Here is a 17730-nt window from a genome sequence, read left to right as displayed (position 1 = left end):
GGTACACCAATGTACATTTTTTTGTTTGTTTAAGTTTTCCTATTGGTCAAACCTAAATAAAATTATATAACTATTACTCCTAATATTGTATGTTATAATTATTTTAGACCTGTATTTTATACTAAGAAAAATCGCCAAAACGACTGTATTCAAAATAATACCTATCACGAAATTGACTACGTCTTCGACCACGAATCTATTTTTTAAATCAATAATTACCCTATGCGTATTTTTCAATAGTTTGGGCGAACTTAAGTTAATTTTACTAACTTACTTTTTTTTAATGCGACTACGTTACAAATAAGTTTTCGTAACAAAGTATTGTTTCATAAATTCACCTTTAATGCTTAACATTTAGTGTTGTTAATATAATTGAGTACAATAATTACTTATTATCATTATCTAAACAGAGATAAAATAGAGTATAACTCCCGACCGAATTTATGATTGTTTTTTTTCGAATATTTCTAAAAATGACGAATATAAATTCTGTAAAAAATATACAATACAGCCAATAGATACGTCATGTTAGAAGATAGTGATAAATTCCTAAGTATTGCATTCATCATAATTTTATATTTTAGTTACTATATAATGTTCGAGATTGTCCGGTTTTAACCCTTTTTGCGATTTACTGCGGAGACTCATATAAATTCATAAAAACCGATGTTATCAATATAGTGGTTAACTCCGGATTGATGTTGAACAACGCCTATTTTTGTTAAACTTTGTTAAACACTTTTCAAAAAAATTATAATTAATATGAAATAATAATAGGTTCATCGATCCAATCTTAAAAAAAAACATTTTGATACAAAAAAATAAAAATATATAAGAAATAATAATATATTTTTTTTAACATTTATTGTAATATAAACAATCTATAATGGTATTTACAATAGTCATATGTGTAAATAAAATATATTTATGTACAAGACGTGGAGATGTGATGAGAGAAGTCACCCAGCAGTAACACTCAGATATGAACTACAAAATATATAGGTAAATAAAATTTGGATTTATCATTACGCACTGAATCATTGATGTCCAAAGTTGCACACAAAACACATATTTTTGAAACTTATCAATGCTACTCCCTGAATTGTTTGAAAAAAAAACACGCTTCAATAACATTAACCCACAATGTTTTGTGATTATTATCAGTTTTGAATATCAACCAATGTAGTTTTTTCGTCTGGTCGAAGTTTCCTTGGCGTATGAATTTATGATGTATGATATATGATATACCTAGGATCTAGGTACATAATTTATTTTATATTTATGATACGTAGATATTATAATATACTACCTCATATTCGTACCTCTTGTTTTTTTTTTATATATAAAATAAAGTAATTCATTTTAGTATATAAAAAAACTTTCAAAAATGGAAATATAATTATTGCTTTAGGTATTTCTTTAATTTCAATAAAAATAGTAGTATTTTCAATGTTGACATACCAGACTACCAGATCCTAATGGACATTCTATAGGCAACTTCATATGCATTTGGCCGTCGAACATGTCAACGTGTTACTCGTAAATAATTAATATTATTGTGAATACACTGTATACGGAAATATCATCATACGCGTTGTATTTTACGCAGTACAAAAAAAAATGATATTCATTTTCATTTTTTTGGTGCTAATTCTAACGGTAGGCGCATCGCAATTGTTACTCCAATTAGTAATAAGTAAAAAAAAAATTATAAAGATTATCCATTATATTTACGAAGGGACAACCTAAGCAAATCATTTTATTTGTTTTAGTTGATTAGATATATTGCATTAATATTTTTGAAATAATTAAAACCTAAACGGGATTGTAATTTGTAATTCCAACAATACATCATCGCAATGCCTATCATTGCTTATTCCGATTATCATCTAAAATAATGTATATATGTATTCGAAATATGCATGTCTTTGTACGCTTTAAAACACTAGAATATGCTCTAAAATAGTAAGATATGCCTTTAAAAGTTTGTTGATTTATAATCATAATAATATATAGCATTACGTAAGTAAAAAAACCTAAAATTACTAAAATGTTTATTTCAACTCAGTTGACAGCTAATATTAAACATTTTATTTTTTATACATTTAACAATTCAACTTACTTTTTAGATAGCAAATAATAAAATAACAATATAAACGTATACAAGACATTTGACATAATTACGTCTGAAAATTATGTTATCGAAATTAAAATAATATAAAATTAACTGGACAATTAGAAAATTAAACATAAGTCACACATCATCCTATTAGTACCTACTTCTTGGAAAATTAATATATTTAAATAGCATGGGATTCGTTTTTTTATTTAAAATAATATAATTAATTGTACACCTACTGGTATAGGTGTAGGTATATTATGTTATCATATATATACATTCAAGCCAAAATTTGGTCAAAGTTTCGTTTTTAAGTGTCTACAAGTCTATGTATACGGCGCATTAGGTATATCGACTAATGTAGTTTTTTCGTTTGGTCGAAGTTTCCTTGACGTATGATGTATGATGTAGTATATACCTGGGTACCTAATATATTTTACGTTTACGCTATTGTTTTTATCAGCTCATATTCGTATTTTTTTTTAAAATAAAATAATGTAATTAATTGTAAATCTACTAAACAGATATAGGTAGGTATTTACGTATATTACGTAATCATATATAATATACATTCAAGCCAACATTTTATAGGTATACCTAACCGGGCTAGTAGATGAATATTATTTGGTTTAAGTTCGCCGAACGATTATGTGTGAGTATTCAAATATAAGTAACGATCAATGGCACATTATGGGTAGCAAATGTCACGATTAATTATTTAAATTAATTTAAATATATAATTAGGTATTTTCAAACGAATATTCATGTGCAGCAATTGATGTCAAAATTCAAATTAATTTTAATAAAATTAGGTAGATATTTATATATTTTAAAGACTAAATTATTGAATTCTGCCATATACATGGTGATTTTTTAAGCATGCTCAGTTCATTTTTGCATTAATAGTACATTTATTCAAATTCTGAATTTTAAATTTTTAAAGAGGATGCTACCCATGATTTTGTTGTTTCTGTTTTAAAAACGTACGACGGCGTTGAAATAGTAAATTGTTATTCACATTTTAGTTAAGAACAGTTTCTGTGCTGACGTTTTGTTGATATTTTCATTTACGATCTAAATATTAAAAATGCTCATTCCAATAAAATTTTGTGTATAATAAGTTTACAGCTCGATAGCTTCAATGTAACTTAGAGGTATATAATTAAGACCAATTCAGTTCACATCCTCCCCATTCTACGCCTATGTAGTCACAGGCGAATTGCAACATTTTACTTTTACAACACATAATATTAGTCTTGAATATAGTTAAAAGCCAAAATGTTTACATTTACTAAATTTTAGTGAATAATTACTAAACAATAATGACAATGGGTATTTTGCCAAGATATTTCCTCTCCAGATATTAATATATTACCTATTATAATATAGGTACCTACTCATTATCGTGATTCTCTAGGAATGTTAAAATTCTAAGAAATAAAAATAATAATTATTACCCACGTATTAGTTATATAAGTGTTTATGCGGACTTTGCGTATATTTTTCCTTAAACAATAAAATTTGCAGAGCAGGTAAGTGAAAATTTGTTTTGTAACCTTTAAAATACGAACGTAAAATAATTGTTATGATGCATAATATATATTATTTCCATAATTCAAACTATTTTCATTTCAAAGCATACTGTTTTATTATTTTGGTGAATTTTTTGAATTTTTATATTTTATCACATGTTTTGATATTTTATAGACGTCGTTTGAATTAATAATAAAAAGAAGACAATATTTATTTTGTGCAATTTACTATTAGGTTCCTACTATTTAAATTTTAATACAGAAATCAAAAGTCCAATGAAGTATATAAAACATTATCGAAAATTGGGTATTTTACTAAAAACTGTATAATACATTAATTCTTATACTAAACATTTATGTTTTACTTAACTAATTTTTATTTAAATCATTTATACCTGGACACATTTTTATTTATAGCACAATATATATTGATTTTTTAAAAATGTATAGATTGATTTTATATATTATATTAGAATAATATAGATAGGTATATATTTAAGCTTTATAGTTCGCCCTTTAGTTAGGTATTACAATATAAAAGAATTTTATGGTGCATCTTTGTTCTTAATTTCGATAAATATTGTATTTTCAATTTTGATATTTCAAAATAATAATTATTACAATAATAATATCAAAGTTAAAACGAATTATAAAGTATAAAAATGATTATGTAATGTTACGATGCCATATGTCTACCAGACTCTAAGGGGCATAATATAGGCAAATTGTCATGCATTTGACCGTCAAATATGTTTAATTCCAACATAAGTACATCACTTTTAATACTTAAATTTTTATTTCAACTTTGCTGGCTGCAGGTAATTTTATAAATTTTATTTTTTTCACATTTGAAAATTCAACTTACTTTTTAAATATAAAATCATCTGGACAATTAGAAAACGAAACATAATATCATCTGGGTGAAAAATATATACTTACCTAGGTATAGGTACGTCATCCCAAATATCCCAAAGTCATCCCAAAATTAACACATCGCCCTATAAGTACTCGTTGGCCAATTAATATATTTAAATGGCATGAGATTAATTTTTTTTTCAAATATTTAGGTACAAACAATCATTATTGTGAGTATACGGCTATTATAGGTATTACCATTGATTACAAATACTATAGAATAGTATAGGTTATTAGTGGGTCACTGTATTGGATGGTGTTAAATTGAATAATATCATTATACAAGAAAAACGATTCTGACTATTTCTGAACGAAGAAGATAAGTCAGCCTACGATATTTGATAATATTATTGTGAATGAAGTAACTTATATATTATAATCTATTTACATGGAACCTTGTTTTAAATTTTCGATTCTTAACTATAGGCACTAAATAATTTATACATTTTTAAAGACAAAATAATTTACCGTACCTATATTTATTATTATTAATCTAAAACTCGGATTTCAATGCATTTTATTCTTTTTTTGGAATATCTCCTACAAAGCTTTATAAGATACAAAAAAATGTATTTCAAGTATACTCCATGTTGTCACCACGCATATTTTTAGGGCATTTTCGGCTTTTTTAATTATTTTTTTTTATTTTTTAACTATTTCCAGTATTATGACTAAAAAAGTTGACTTCATTGAAATATTAACATAGTACTACGTAATGTAAATATTTAATTTTGAACTATATAATAATAATATATATTAAAGGTTTAACTCCGATCTTAATTTATTATAATATAAAACAATGTAATGGTCAATGTTTGTTTTTTAATTTCAATAAAAATAGTAGTTTTTCAGTTTTGACATTTAAAAATTATTAAATATATATTTTATAGTCAACCTTGGAATAATAATATTAACGTACAAACAAAATAATTATAAAACATAAGATTGATTATGAAATTTTACGATGTGATCCGTGACTACCAGATTCTAAGGGTAATTTTATAGGCAACTTCATATACATTGGGCACATTCGAACATGTCGTTGTATTGATCGTAGACACGATTTAAGATAGTACTTAATCATAACTAGATACTATCTTAAATCTGGGTCAAAAATAAATATTGTATATATGGCTATACATACAGCAGCGGATTGACTGAACATTTCGTCTCGGGAAATTACCATGCGACAGCCCGGACGGGCCCACTCAATATTTTATAATAATTAATAATCATTTTCCAAAACAAATTTTATTTTTTTGGTTTTCTCTTATTTATAAATTATTATAATACCTATACGGCTATACGCCTATACATAATACGTTTAACATGTGAGTACGTAACTTTTGTTTATTATAATCCAAATTACTAACTAGATTCATTTTTCTACCAGAAAAGATGTTGAAATAGGATATCAAAGCATTATTACCGTCTCAATTAGTGATGATAGTCAAAAAATATTAAAAACACAGATCAATAAAAATCAATATATTCATTGCTCCGCTCAAAATATAAAATATTAAAACAAAATTAAATTAGAAATTATTTTTAAGTTAGAAATTTATAAAAGTTTTACTTTTCATAGCTAAGATTGAATACCTATTTCAATAGAGATTTCACATAAGTTTTTCTATCTATAACAAAAAAAAGTTTACTTAAACGAAACTTTTAATTTTTTATGAATGTTTGAACTCGTAATTTTTATGATATTTATTATTTGATATTCGGCGGTAAATGATCGAATTTCAATTAATCGATTTTTGATATTTTGTTGTATTTCCAAAGCGAATAACTGTAGACTCTCGAGACCCTTGTTTACCAAATATTTATATTAGCATTTTATATCAGGGGTAAAATGTTCAAACTATTTTGACTCTTTTTGAGCTATTGTTTAAGAGCTGATAATTTTATCAATTTTCGTAAATTATTTTTCAGTTAGAAATTCTTAATAGTTTTTGTTTTCATAGCTAACATAAGACGTTATAATAGAATTTTTCCAACAAGTTTTCTCACCTCTATAAAAATAAAAAGTACACAGGAATGTAATGCTATTTATAGCAATGAGATATTTTTGATATTTGTTAATTTTTTTATTAACTATTAAATTTGATTATTTATAATCATCGCGTCCACCTTTTAACTATCGAGATTTTTTTTAGTTTGGCTATAATACGAATATAATTTTCTGGAATATTTACCCATGACACCTCTCACAATATTTTTGTAATTACACTCCACCCCCTACCACCACTCCAACGATTAAACTTCAACAACTGGGGGAAGCCACCGAAAAAAATGTCAAATCATGTGTGTCAAACAAAAAGCATATACATATATATATAAAGCCCCCCCTCCTCGACTCATAGCCACTGAAAATCATTTGATAGATAGTCAAACACATAAATAGATGACATACATTTTAAAATATTGATTTATACTACGCAGTTAGCAGAAAGTTAGCGACGCTTAAAGATATCCACCTAACACATCTACATTGTACCGCTACATACGAAATACTTTATCATTACGCACACGCTATCTTAGAGGTTATGTATACGAGCATTTTATCAAATCACTACACCATACAAGACAATTGTTCGTAAAATATATAAATATAATGGAAAGTATGCAATAGACATAATTTAATATGTGTTTTACCTGGCTCGCAGCTGCCAAAAGACTATGTTATGATTGATATTAGTAATTTAGATACCTACATGGTATTTTCGTCAATATGTTTCGTCTATTTTTATCCATATATGGATGATTTGATATTTTCGATTTTTATTAGTATTTTTTTAAAAAAATACCGACTAAAAACGTTTGCCTATAGAAAACTTTGAACCTTTGTGACATGATTTCTTATAATTTATTAATATACGCGAATAATTAAAAGGAATCGAAAATAGGTACTTAATCACAATATATTATTAAATGGTACAATGTATACGGTACAAACATATAGTAAATTTCTTATATTGAACTCCTAAAAAACGGTCGGTATTAATTTCAAAATAAAATACTGTAATACTACCTAATATACACAAAATACTTAAAAACGCAGACGTGGCATATTTTTTTAAAATTGTTGTCCTGTTATAAAATATTTATGTACTCTGCGTTTTCCCTTATTGATTATTAATATTTTTTGAATTTTAAAAAGTATATAAAAATACTTAATAAAATACATGGAATTCCAGTGGGCACGCCTGGACATAAAACATCAATAATATTACGATTTCCACGATTTTGTATTCGTATTTAAACAATACATAAAAATAAATATAATAAATTAAATGAACAAAAAAATTAACGCATTCATATTTTCAAAGAACGTGAACGTGAACGTGTTCAATTGAAAAAAGATATGAATTTGAACGTGAACGAATTCATTTTTTAGTGAACGTGTCGAACACTAACCTACTGCTACTGTACAGCAGAGTGACATCCACTTATCCGCTTTTTTACATTTTTAAGGTACCTTTAAAACTTTTTTTTTTTCATCAGTGGAACGCATATTATACTACAGCACTTTAATTTAAGTTGCACGAATAAAAAAAATTAATTACAGGCGAGATTTAAAAAATGTAATGGTTAAATAAAATACCAAGAATTTTGTGGACAAATGTGAAGAGATCCTCGGATACACAGGATAACACTAGGATAACACTCGACAGAACCAAAAAAAATTTACCATTACATAGAGGTGACCGTTAACGGAAGTTTTACTGTATATAAAATTTCTACTTTAAATGTTTAGAAAAAATAATCAAAGAAGCGTACCTTTAAAATGTTTTAACTACTATATAACAACTTTAAAATCGTATTAAATTTCCAAGCCTTATGCCCGAGTACAAAATTTACTATCGTCAATAATTAAAAAAAAGCTAATAAAAGATGTCTTAATATAGGCTATACATAATATATCAAAAAGTATTTGAATACTGTATCATGTATGAAAATAATAAAATAAATATTTGCTTAAAAGTTAAGTAAGTATCTACGATTATTCATATTTGAATTACAAAATTTAACTTCAGTTATATAGTACGCTAAAAAATTATCGTAGATTTACACTCAAATTTTTTTATTTTCAATATTATATAGTATGAGCGTTTAGCAATAAAATAATTTATTATTTATATCATGTATAAGACAAATGACAATAAAAAAGTATTAATTAGTATATACCTAATATTATGTAGATTGTAGAATGTATAGGTATTAGATACCGCGAAGGTTTAAACTACGAAACCTACGTCGTTTATTTTATAACAGCCTCTAAATATTTAACCCATGCCTAGATGGGTAGGTAGTAAAAAAAAGAAACAGTCAAAAACTCAATAAAATAATCATAGATACCTACCTTGTAAAAAAGCCACGTCAAAAAAAACCAACAGAAATAAAAGTCAAAACGAGTGCCATATAAAACCATAATATAACATTTCAGGAATTAAATATGCATATTTTGTTACTTGTACATACACTATCTTCAGATTTTCATCTGAAATCATATGTGTCACATAAAAATATTTATGCGTAGGTACTGATTGAAATGTTTACTACTCTTTTTAGTACATCGAAAATATATGGTTTTCGAAATATTTCTTTCTAAATCTCGTTTTCTACTATTTTTTAAGAACTTATTTTGATTCACCGCCACAAATCGATTCGTTTTGAATTTTAGTGAAGGTATTTTTTCATAAATTATGTGTACACGTACTCACATCTTATGATTTTGAATATTATATTTTGATATATATCGATACAAATAATACTTACTCATAGTCGAAACATTCATATTAGGTACATAAAAAATTAATGTTACTTTCCGGTGAACAATATTTCTTTCGTTACAAGAAAAAAATTTGTGTGGAATCTTTTATTAAATTTCTTTTTATTCGCAATGAAAAGAAAAACGTTTATGAATTTGTTACTAAAAATTACACACAAAATTTAAAAATTTCTTATGGCTATAAATAACTTAAAAATAGTGAAAATTGTTTTAAAATGTTACCATGGTATTACGTCAATAATTGTTCGTTGAAAATGGTTCGCGCGACAGCTGTTCGCATGACAATTATTCGCATGAAAATTATTCGAATACGACAATTGTTCGCCCATAAATTGTTCATAAAAAAAAAAATAAATAAGACTTGATTATAATAATATGATAATATATTTTGTAATCTATAACATATGAAATTAGGTATCTTTAATACACACATAACACAACAGTGTGAAATGTGGCTAATTGCAAGCACGTTTTAAACGTTTAAAATCATAACCATAACTTATCGTTATCGAACATTATATGGATTATCTAATGGGCAAGAAAATACTTTTTCTAATGTGTTCTAGAATAGTACTAATAATAATATACACTCCCCTCACAAAAATGATACAACAGTACAACTAGTATTATTGCAATGTTAGTCACAATAATATTATAAAATAAACTTGGTAATGTACTAATATCATACGCTGACTGACCGTCTTCGCTCAGAATCGTTTTTCTTATGCAGTGATATTATTGAATTTAAATTTAACACCATCCATAACAGTGACCTATTTGAATGTACTTTTGGATTCATTTATTTGTATCTATCTTCAATTTTACCAACTTTACCTGTCATGGAATTTACCGACTAATTTAAATATTTAATTCCTAAGATAAAAAGATGTATGACATTTATAAATGTAATAAATGTACCTATAATAAGTGGATTTATTTTGTTATTAGTATTTACTATTTTTTAATCAAATATTTAAGATATAATATTATAATGATATATTATTTTAATATTATAGTCAAGTGCAGTTAAAACATTTTTTGTAACATAAGTTGCAATTACCAAAGAAAAATGACAGGTGGGTAGGACACTTATGTTGGATACCTACATGAACTCTCAAAATGCCTGTATTTGGCTGATACTGTCTACAATACATAAGTGGAAATCCATTCAAATTTCAGGGGGAACATTTTATACATCAATGTGCCAAAGGTTCCCACACAACCAAAAAAACTTTATGTATTTTTTTTTTCGATGGGGGCTAATGGTATATTTGATGGCTAAGCCCCCCTATTTCCGCCAATGCCACAGTTTAAACAAAAAGGGCCTCTAAAATATTTTTGAACCGGGGCCTCAAAATTGTAATTGCGGCACTGAAGCCCCCCCCCCCCACATGAAAATTTAATAGATTTCAGAGAACTTATTATACTTATAAATAATTATTCTTTCCGAATACTTCTCTAATCTATGACTTTTAAATTTCTTCGATTAATACACAAAATATAATTTATAGTGGTCCTTCCATTGGCTTGGAAGTGGATAATCTTCCATATATTGTGTTTGTTTATATTAAGTTTGGCAAAGAACCCGTCCAAAATCCTATGTCACGCGTATGTTAAACAAATACAAAAAAAAAACGGTATCGAATCCTCTTAAAAAGAAAAGGCATTAGTATTGTACCCATTATAATGGTATTTGGAGACAATTGCCTGCATGTTATATTATTTAAACATTTTTTTGGGTGAGTATAAATCGTATTTACAATATAAATATAAAATATTTTATTCAACAAATTTGCTACCATATTATACATTTATACATTTACTGATTACCACCTCCGGAAAACTGCACACATCACCCATCGCAATAAAAACGTCACTTTACACGGGTTTCAATATAATATATAAAACTGCAATGTCTTGAGGCTAAAAAAGACAGAAGAAAATATGTATAGTCAATAGCTATAATATACATTCAATCAAGCACTGATCTGAATTATCTAAAAGACTAGACGCCCTATTAGCTTTGTAATAGAATAAGTCCAATTGATATGTGAAAATTTTCAAAACGTGTTGGCTCAAAATTGACCCGATGCGACGTATCAACACACTCCAATTTCTTCGATTAAAATCTTGAATAAACGAAAAAAACAACTGATTTATTTTGCGTTTTTATGTTTTTGCGCGGCGATTCACGGTTTCACTGTTACGTCGCGTTACGCAGCGGTGCGATAAGTGAAAAATGCTGTTATCTTCGCGCGTGATAGTGTTGGTGTTTTGTATATTATATTGTATAAACGAATTTTGCGATGTTTAAGTTTTTGTTTTTATATTTCAGGGTGTATATCGAACGGCGGACTTTCGGCGGATTATATAGTTATTAATCATTCAAAATCATGCCTTCATTATCATCGACTTCGTGTATAGTTTCCAATGTTTCTACCATGTTCCCGTGAATTGCTTCTGTAAGTATCGTTCATCGTCATTTTATTGTACTCGTCGTAATATTGTTTTCTCATTTCAAGGCGTACATCGACATACTTATAGAAGCATGTGAATAATTTGTTGGGGCTAAGCCATGACACAGCAGTACAGCCTCCATGTAATGGTTTTTTCCAGAAAAAAAAAAGGTGAATTAAGTATTTGGTGTGGTAAATTAAATATTTCAGTGAATTATTCTACTTAGCCGGCGGCTGTTAGTCTCAAGTTCTCGGGAACATACATACTATATTACCTATTTATTATTAACTTGCCTAATTATTTTATGTAATTTATAATTTTTGAATGGTCATAAGTATTAAACTATACTAATATTTTAGATAATTTCAAAAAAGCATGGCGTACCAGAGTGGAAAAGGAATCCGAAAGTGAAGAATTTCAACTACCATCCAAACCGAAACAGACATTATTTGATTTGACAGATAGTAGTAGTGATGAAGGTATAATTATCAAGAAACTTTTTTATTCTATATTTTAAACAATTTAACAGTTACACATTTTATTTAAACTATAATTAAGCATAACTGCATAATTCTGTAACTAGGATTTGGTGCATTACAAGTACAAAATAATAAACAATGTAAGACATACTCAGATTTAAAGACAGTTGAGACAACTCCATTACATTCACAACAATCAATAATTTGATCTACCTACCGCACGTCAATCAATTTCAACGTATCAGCCTTCTGATAAATTGACTACAGAACATCAACCTCCTATTATTCTTGATTTACAGGTAATTTCCAGGACGAATAATTATTTATAAGTATAATAAATTCTCTGAAATTAACTGACTGAAGTTATACAAATTTATAGTTGTATATAAGATTAGTGAAAATCCATTAAATTTGCATCCAATACAACACAATACAGTAACCTAATCAATGACAGGTACACTCAAACAGAAAATATAAATAATTCAATAAAAATGAAGACTAGGTAGTTAGGAGTGTTTTGTGGATATACAATAACCATAAGCGGTACTTGGTAGAAACTCATGTGGGTGCAAACTTTGTGGTAGTAAAATTCATAAATCTGTAAGGGGAATTGCCCCTCATTCCCTAATATATAACTATTGCTACAACAAAAGTATTTAGTATATTATTTTGAAATTCATAGAAATTCATTAAAACACAATAAATAGCAGGTATATTATAGCCCAAAGTTATACAGATATCAAACAATACCCAAAATATAAATAAGGCAATAAAAAACATAATAACTAATAAGGTTGATTAAAATATCCTTTTATTTTCAACAAAAACCATTTAATCTGAATGTTTTACTTTTCTTAGTAAAACATTATATAATATGATATAATATATAAAAGATATTATTTATCAAAATCCACCAAGTACTATTTGACATGGTTAATGACTACATATTTCAAATAACATTATAATTTGCACATAAAAAACATCACATGCGATATGCCACATTATTAACTATAATCAATAACACAATATTAATAATAACTATCAATAGATTAGTAACACAAATAAGATTATGTGAAAATAGACTGAACACAGTCACTATTATATTTATTTACAATACATTATGTCATTATCTATAGGCAACATTGAACATTTAACTGTATCTTAAAATTAAACATTAATTTAAATACCTTCTGCAGTCAAATAAGGACAGGTTTCTGTTGTAGCCAGAGAAGTGCCCACATTATTATTAATATTTATAATTCTGCAATTATTATCAATTTTGTCTTCAACTAAAGTTAAAAAATAGACAAATTAAATATTAAAATGTTAAAGTAGGTATATTGTGAGACTACATACAAATAATTTGATGAAACTTAACTTACTCATAATATCTTCTGGTTTTTTTTTTTTAAGAAACCATTATAGTAACCTTACCGTACGATTAGGTTTAAAGTAGGCTTTTCTTTCGCCTTCATTGATTTATTTAGTATCCATAATTTTAATAGGTTATAGGTAGAGGTAGTCGTAGTCAAAACTTTTATATTTTATTTAAAAATCAATACTGAGACAAAACTGAAAATACAGTATTAAAGTGATAAGTTATTAACCGTTTTTGCGGTTTTGCTATGATAAAATTAAAATTATGAAGACAGTGAACTCCTTTGAACCATATCGCTAGTGGCAAATTAGCTTACTGCATTATTTAATTGATAATCAGATATACAATTTTGAAGTGATCCATGGTTATTATTTAATATTTATTATCAAAATTACATTATATCAATTATCAGTATAAACTGTTGGAAATAAAAATAAAAATAATAAAAATATAATATAATATTCTTCACTGTTGTGGTTGTCTATCTGTGGGTGCAAAAAGATACTTTTGCCCATCCCCCTAGGAAAATTTGCGTGGGTGCAACGGCACCTTCATGCCCCCCTCAGATGTTTCCACTGACAATAACTTCTGTTTTTCATATAAGAGCATCAACCATTTTTACTGTAAATTTTTTAGAGGATAATTATTAATTTTGCTAAGAGTGCCATATGTGGCCCACGAGCCTCTGGTGGCCGACCCCCGCTCTACATAGTATGTAGGTATCTGATAATATTATATTGCTCGAATAATCAGAAGCTAGTCAAATTGGTGGGTGGGCTGGCTAGATGGCTATAATACCTATAATATAATCGCACGTGTTCTGACTTCTAATTGACTGATTAACGTAGAGCCTAAAACAGAGCTTTTACACAAAATATTAAATAAAGAATTTAAGAAAGTCGGAATCACATAGAGTTGGCATGTCTTGCGCTCGGGGTCATCTAGTGTTTACTCTACAATATATTGAGTATAGTTTATAGGGCAAAGGCATTTTTGGTGTTTCCCGATCGTGTATTACAAATCCAACAAAACCCTAACCTTTGAAAAAGGGCCAAAATCCAGTCTTCTAGACCGTCGCCCATAAAAGTCCGCCTATCAAAATAATAATAGGAACCTATCTACATTGTGGTTATTTTTTTTCATCAAAAACAAATCATCTATTCCCAACGCCTCACCGATTTTTATTCTGAAAAAATATTCTAACTATTTATTTATATTTATTTATTCAGCCAAAATAATTTTAATGAAATTGGTAATTACAACAAATTACATTAATAATAGCTGATACGAATACCAACTGTGCTATAAGCTGTTATACGGAGTTCATCAATATTACAATTTGTTTTATACTAAAATTCTTATACAAATAAAAATACGATTTAATTAATTAAACATATCATATTAAATAGATAGGTATACCTACTTTAGAAAAAAAATTAACATTAGCGTTACATGTAGGTATGTACATATTATTATAACTTATAAGGTATTATGTTTAGACATATAGACTTTTTATAATTCAATTGTTACACACATTATCATCAAGATCACTAACTATTTTATTTTATTTTTATTAATTATATCATGTTTTATCAAATATCCGTAACGGCGTAACATGTTGACAATTGATATTGTACGAAAGAATAAACAATGAGCCACATTTTTATTTTTTCCTTAAAATTATAACAAATGTGGTTTATATATTTCAAAAATATTAACGTAAAATATATTTAAATAATTTGCGTTTGCTATTCCCTTGTAAATGTTATGGAGAATTCGAATATTTTTTTTTATTATTTTGATCAGAGTAGGCATTGTGATGTACCTACTGTTGGAAGTGGAATTAAAAAGAGAACAAGAAAATCTTTATTCATGCTCATAAATTAATATAATAAATTTGACTAGTGTTTGCGACTGCGTAAAATAAAACGCGTATATTATAATTATAGCAATGTATTCCTAATAATGATTTTTGTACATTTTTGAAAAAAAAATTGTATCTTATCCTTTTATATTCGAAAGAATTTCCAATTTCCAATTTCCATACTTATTAGTTATTACTGTAAAATACGCCCTGTATAGAATAATCAGACTCCGTTAATTAAAAAAAAAAAAAAAAAAGGAGAACATTTTTCAGGTCGAATCAAAAGCTAAAATTGTATTTTACTAGTAGTAAACTATACTAGTTGAAAAATACTTCGAAAAATTGTGCATTATTAAAATGTATATTTTAGCTTCTATAGGTAATTATAATGTTTTAAATCTGGCTTTGATCCGACCTGCAAAATGATCTCTTATTTTAAATAACAAAAAACTAATGATATTCGCATAATCTACAGGGGCACAGGGTGTGACTGTGTGAGGGTTTTTCCTGCAAGACACGTTTTTGCAGCTCTCTACTCTGTAAAACCACCGTCCCGGCGCTGTTAACGACATGTTCGAATGTGTCGAATGTATCTTAAGTTGCCTATAAAATGTCCCTTAGAATCAGTTAGTCACGAGGCCCCCGCATCAAAGCATTTCATAATCGATTTTTTATTTATAATTTGATTGTACCCTAATGTTATTATTGCAAGGTAGATACTAATATATAAGTTTTATAATTTTTAAATGTCAAAATTGAAAATATGACTATTTTTATTGAAATCAAATAACAAACTTTTACCATAATATTGTATAATATTGTAATAACTAAATTTAGTTAAGAGCGGAGCTCAAAGCTTTAATATATATTATTATATTAATATAATCTATACAATTTTAAAGTATCAATATAATATTGTGCTAAAACAGCAAAATATGCACTAAAATAACAATGTATCCAGGTAAAAATAATTTATTTTAATATTAGGAATTAGTACAACAGTAGGTTATATTCATTTTAGGCAAATAAAAATTACATTTAAAAGTTTCATTTTGTGTATAAGATGTAATATTATACTCCAAAAATTTCATGTATAGGAGGTACCCACGAATAATATCTCAAAATAATTTGCTAATTTTCGTGTTTTCGATTAATTTTTTCAACATTTTGATCTTAGACGCTCATAAAAAAATATTGTAGATTGACACTCAACTTTTTTTGTTATTTCTAACATCAACTTATGAGGAACGTTGTATTACATTTTCAAGTTTTTTGATTGACCGAAAAATTTTCTATCGACAACAGTTAAAAAAAACTAATAAATTCGAAATTTTCTCCCAGTGTACAAAATCTAGTTCATTAAACATTTATCAAGTGTTAGAGCTCCAACGATAAATCGTGGATGTCGTATTTCGAAGTGGCTTATTTGTAAGCAATACCTATATACATTTATGAGACATGGATTTCTAAACGTTTATTATACGTTTATTTGCTATACATTTATAAACTTTATTCTACGTTTATTTAACTTTGAATATCTGTGCCTACAATAACCATGTATAAAATACGTTTAATCAACATTGAATATCTATATTATAATCATGTATAAATTCATAAGTTAAATTACCAAATAATAAATTAATATCATGATATGATTGTCATGTAAGTTTTTGAGTTTTGATTACTTTTCTTCAACGAGTTTTTAAATTAGAATATTATGTAATCAGATAATATAAGCGTATGGTTCATAGAAATATTATAAATATAAAAATTCAGAGAAAATGTCATTTATATTCTGTTATTATTTTAGAGTTACACTAAAAAAAAAGATCGATTTTTTCACAAACTTATTTACGTAAAAAGTTTTTCCTTAATTTTTCGTTATTTTTTCTAGACGCTTGTGGACGCGAGCACTGTGGATAATTTATCAATTCAATCTCAATTTTAAAAAAATCCATAATATATGTATTACATTTTACAACTATAGTAGTTCATGTAGGTACATAATTCAACAAAATATTATTATATATTATTTTGCATGGGGCCCCGTAATTTGTAACGATAAGTACCCTAGATATAATTGGTAGTGGGTACATACTACTTTTTAGTCTGCACTTGATCACATATCTGCACCTACGTTCTACAGGCTACAACAGCCTACCAGTGGCTTATCTAGAGGGGGGTGTATGGG

General features: G+C 27.0%; 1 protein-coding gene across 2 annotated transcripts in view; it reads left to right on the top strand.

The window, feature by feature from the left end:
• Positions 1-11659: 11659 nt before the first annotated feature.
• Positions 11660-17730, top strand: part of LOC100160652 (diphosphomevalonate decarboxylase-like) — a 15919-nt gene continuing 9848 nt past the window's right edge. The window contains exons 1-4 of one of the 2 annotated variants that reach the window (XM_029491403.1): positions 11660-11823; positions 11884-11988; positions 12178-12297; positions 12402-12596. The gene's annotated coding sequence lies outside the window, so the exon portion shown is untranslated. Of the gene's footprint in view, positions 11989-12177; positions 12298-12401; positions 12597-17730 lie in introns of both variants that reach the window. The other variant, XM_016802508.2, reaches the window with a different exon arrangement.

This window comes from Acyrthosiphon pisum, chromosome X (assembly GCF_005508785.2).
Source record: "Acyrthosiphon pisum isolate AL4f chromosome X, pea_aphid_22Mar2018_4r6ur, whole genome shotgun sequence".
Classification (NCBI taxonomy): Eukaryota; Metazoa; Arthropoda; class Insecta; order Hemiptera; family Aphididae; genus Acyrthosiphon; species Acyrthosiphon pisum.
This window is presented reverse-complemented; position numbering and strand designations above follow the sequence as displayed.